General features: G+C 38.0%; 1 pseudogene; it reads left to right on the top strand.

The window, feature by feature from the left end:
- The first annotated feature begins 709 nt into the window (after positions 1-709).
- Positions 710-2,195, top strand: LOC114686716 (annotated as a pseudogene).
- Positions 2,196-5,047: the final 2,852 nt, after the last annotated feature.

The raw sequence follows: 5,047 nt of genomic DNA on the forward strand, positions 1-5,047 counted from the left end.
CATAAGATGTTTTTGATCATGGTGTTTTATCACAGCAACAGAGAAGTAACTAAGAAAAACACCATTGCAATGTCTTTAGGTATTGCCTTAAAGCGGCAATAATTCACATTAAATAAAACTATTTATCTAATGACTTCATAATAGAACATTTATGCTGTTTGTATTTCTGATACATAAGTAATGTTACTTTTTCAAATGTGTTTTTTTGTTAAAATTTGAATTGCATTTTTCTCAGTGTATAATTACATAATTAGTGATATCTTGCTACATTATTTTCTTCTATTGTTATTTTATTAAAAATATATTTTTTCATACAATATATTCTGATTATGGTTTCCTTTCCCTCAACTCCTTTGAGATCCCCCATTTCTCCTCTCATCTGAGTGCATATCCTTTTTGTTTCTCTTTAGAAAACAAATAGGCGCTCAGTCGGGGAGCTTTCACGATGACTCTGCTCTATTCAGCTCCACAGCCTCTTGGGCCATCTGGAGCCTCAGAGCCTCTTTAGTGCCGGAGTTCGCAGGCGGCAGGCGAGCAGAACCTCTGGATGGACTCTTCCTCGGAAGCTTGGTAATTTGCAGCAGCTGGCCAATGCTCCTCATTACCATCTGTCTGTCAGCATAGTCCAGCGTCATTTCACTGCGCTGGCAGGGACTCAGCTCCGAATTCTGTATAGAGAAAGCGCCTGGATCCTCGTCTATCAGTGGCTTCAAGACAACCAGAAGTGCCTGCTCTTGCACCCAGTGGGCCTCCAGGCAAGATGTCCCCGCCCATCAGGATGTGCCGCCGGGCATTCAGCTATGATGATGCCCTAGAGGACCCTGTGCCCATGACTCCTCCTCCATCGGACATGGGCAGCATCCCCTGGCAGCCAGTGATTCCAGAGTGCAAGTACCAGCATCTTGACAAGACAGAGGAAGGAGTGGCCAGTGTCTCTTCCCTTGCTGTGATTCCATCAACAGCCACTGACAATTCAGACAAGGCTCCTGTGATGAAGGCTAAATCTACCCATGTCATCATGAATTCCCTGATCACAAAACAGACTCAGGAGAGCATCCAGCGTTTTGAGCAACAAGCAGGACTGAGAGATGCTGGCTACACACTCCACAAGGGCCTCTCCACTGAGGAGACCAAGTACCTCCAATTGGCAAAAGAACTCCATAAACTAAAGCCTCAGAGTGGAGAGACAACAAAATAGAAGCATCCTGCATCAGCCCAGTCCACCCTGAACAGCCTCCCCTACTCCTCCCCCAAGCAGAATTCCAGAGGCTGGTTACCCTCTGGCTCCTCCACAGCTTTACCTGGCCTGAATCCTCACACCATGAATCCTGGGAGTGAGAATGACAAGAACTCGGCAGAAAAGTGGAGCCCCTTTGGACCGAGGCCCCTGCAGATGTCTGACTCTGGTTTTCCCATCCAGGCTTACAAAGGTGCCCCGAAACCCTCTCCTATGGAGCTAATGCATGCCCAAGCCACACCAGTAGGTGAAGATCCAGCAACCTTCAAGCCGCCTAAGATGGATATCCCAGTGGTAGAAAGGAAGAAACCACCACCTCGAACCCATAATCTCAAACCCCGTGAACTGAATGTGCTCACACCCACTGGCGTCTAGAATGCTTTCTGTCCAAGGTCTGCAACTTTCCCTGGGCTCTAACATAGGAGTGATGTAGTTAACTGGAGGCTGGAGTGACATTGTGCAGATTGTCTTTGTGTGAGAGAAACCATTTTGCACTGCTTTCAGGTTGGTGGAAAATGTCAGTGGTGCTGCGGGGGGACCTCACTTTTTTTTTTTTTAAATCATTTATCCTAGAGAAGGAATTGACCCTCGCTTTCTTAGGTAAATAATGCTGGTGTGCTTCCAAAACTATCAACATGAGCAGTTACAAATCATGATAGAAGTGCCAAATCATTTGGACAGTCATGGCTTTCTGACATGCTTTAGTCTTGTGAGTGGGCCTGGACTTGTCTGAGAGCTGGGTACAGCTCATGACCACACTTGGCAGGACCCTGGCTCTTTAAGTTGAACCACGGGTTTTTTTTCCTGATTAGTCCAGTGTACACTTTGTACACTTCTGCAGCTGGAGGGTTGTCTATCTGCTGTGTCACAGAACAAACATTAGTCTCGCATGGCGTCTTTTGCACTTTAACATGAAATTTATTGAACTCCTAATTGAGGCTACCGGTTTCATGCTGATAAATGATTCCTTTTCCCCTTCCCTTACTGGGTCTTGCTCATGCTAAGCAAGTGCTCTACCACTGATTTTCAACCCTAGTTCCTAAATCCTAAGTTTTTTTTAGTTGTGTGTGTTTTGGTTTTTGAGATAGGGTCTTACTATGCAGCCTTGACTAGGCTGGAATTCACTCAGTAGACTCAAAGAAAAGATCTACCTGCCCCTGCCTCCCAGTGCTGGGATTAAAGGTGTATATCAGCACACCCAGCTCAAGGTTTTGTTAAAGATAGGTACAATTGCATTATAGCCTTCAGGTTCATCTGAACTTGGTGTCACCTTATTGTGATAACCTTGAGAGCAATTTCCACCAAGCCTCCCTCATATGTTCAGTAACACATCTTACTGAGGAAAAGAAGCAAGAAAATGTCCTTTCCTTTCTCCTTATTGTTCACAGGTCTGTTGGTCTTGCACACTGTCACATTCACTTGCTAGATCATTTTAGATATTAGTCTTTTTACATAATGAGCTAACCTTCTCACAGAGAAGCTCTAGAGACTAAGATTGTTGTAAAAATTAATTTATTTGTGTTATCTTGTATTGACAATAAAAATCTTTACTACTTTTTCAAAAATTAAGAAAAGAAAAGAAATAAACATCCTAAGAATAATTTAAAAAATAAACTAAAATAAAACCAAACTGAATAGGACAAAAACACAAAGAAGAAAAAGTAAAAAAAAAATCACTTTCTATTATTTTTAAGTGAGGAATTTTTTTTAAAAAAAAAATTTAACAGAAGAGAGTTCCTTTTCATATACTTCTGCATTTCACTTTCAATTCAAATATAACTTAAATATAATATGAGATAATAAACACAATATGACCAATTTTCAGAAATATGTGTTTTCAATATGCAAAATATAAAAGTTAAGTATTGGTACTTTGTTTTGTTTTTAAAACAAAAAATTATTCATCATCTTGACAAGGAGTCAGTCATTGATGTGTCCGAAACAAAAAAAGAACAGAAATATAAAAGAGGCTATCTCCTGTTCCATAAATTAATACAATTGCTACTTAATGAATTTTGAGCCTGAACTAATGAGTTTATGGAATGGCTGCATCTATGTGTCCTGGGCAGCAGCAGGAGGAGTATTACCTTATTTCTTTAATGTTCAAAGCTGTCCAAGTGTTCATATTTGTTAAGGGAGATAAGAAATGGGGTAAATCATCTTAAGTGTGGGTGAAGATAGGCCAGAGTGTGCCTATTAGGACTTGAGTTGGGTTAAAAAGTATAAAAATAAGCAAGAAAAGGCAAGAACCCAAGTACCTTGAGAAGAGAGGAAGACCACTTATCTGTGAGTATATAGACAATTGTTTATTGGTTGTTATTAGTGATTATGCTATTTTAGTAAACTGGTAGTTTTCTATTCTCCTCCAAAGACCATACCTTTCCTATTATCTGAGCTGACAATGCTCTTCCAAGAACCAAGGACTACTTAACAAAATCCACAATGCCATACATTAGAAGCCCTCTTTTTAATTGTTGGTTAAGGCTATCCAAGACAAACATGGTATGTACTCACTCATAAGTGGATACTAGATATAAAGCAAAGAACAATCAGACTGCAACCCAAAGAACCAGAGAGGCTATATAGCAGGGGGGACACTAGGATGACTGTGGCTTATAATAAGTTTTGGTTTTATTCAATTACTGGGCAAACCTCAATGAAACATTTCATTATCACTATCAGGATAAGAATTTATACTGTATCAAGCTGATAATAGAAAAATAAATAAATAAATAAATAAATAAATAAATAAATAAAATGAAAAAAGAGAGATTCCTAAAACATATAGTTTATTGCTGTTGTCATTGGTTATTCCCCAGAGGTGGAAGATAAGTTCCACTTGCTGGAAACATGCCTGGTACTGGGTACCTAAATATTCCTAAACAGAAAACCTAAGTAATTGTTGACTAACACATCCACTTTGTAAAAACAAGAAATATAAACTTAAAAAATATTACTATCAAAACACCAAAAAGAAAAATTAAGGAAAAACACAAAATAATATGCATGTTTCAGAATATCTATTATAAGTAAAAAATTATATTAGTGTTTAAAAATAGTTCTGAATTATATTCTATTCATAGATATTCTGACATCCTTAAGTTATTATACAATATGTAAAACTGTGTCTTAAAGTTAGATTGGAAAATAAATGTAAAAATTGAAGAAAATATTTTTTCACTTACTGTGCTAACTTTCGTGTCCCTAATTGAAAATAGGCATTGGGTTGTTCAATGTTGATCAGAAATGAAAGCTCTATTGATGTGTAACAGGCATGTTGTGTCTTGAAGGAAGCATTTCACAGCCCTCTTCTCCGAACTGTGTCTCTTCAGCTCTTACCACCCACTCCTCCATAGTGTTCCCTGAGCATTATAACCATCCACAGTTTCTTGTACTTCACACTTTCACCAGTTAATTGAACTCAGGGGCTATTAATAACAGGAAAACAAAAACAAGCCATTAAGTTTCAAGGAAGATAAGGTAAAGGGCACTAGGGGACACTGGAGGGATGATGCATATGACCAAATGCAGTATATAAATGTACAAAATTTTCAAAGAATGAATTAAATTATTTTAAATGACGATTATAAAGAGGAAAATCATAAACACATAAATCATAAACACATAAACAATATCTGAGCATGTATTATTGTTCAAATTATTAAAGTATTTACATTCCTTTATATATAACATATTTACTATGGTTTTGCTGAGAAATTGAAGTTTCAATGTTTAGTGCACCTAAAAACAATTAATGATAAAGATTTAGAAGGAAAATATTATTTTTTCTGAAATAATGACTAATTTTCC

Source organism: Peromyscus leucopus, chromosome 7 (genome assembly GCF_004664715.2).
Source record: "Peromyscus leucopus breed LL Stock chromosome 7, UCI_PerLeu_2.1, whole genome shotgun sequence".
Taxonomy (NCBI): Eukaryota; Metazoa; Chordata; class Mammalia; order Rodentia; family Cricetidae; genus Peromyscus; species Peromyscus leucopus.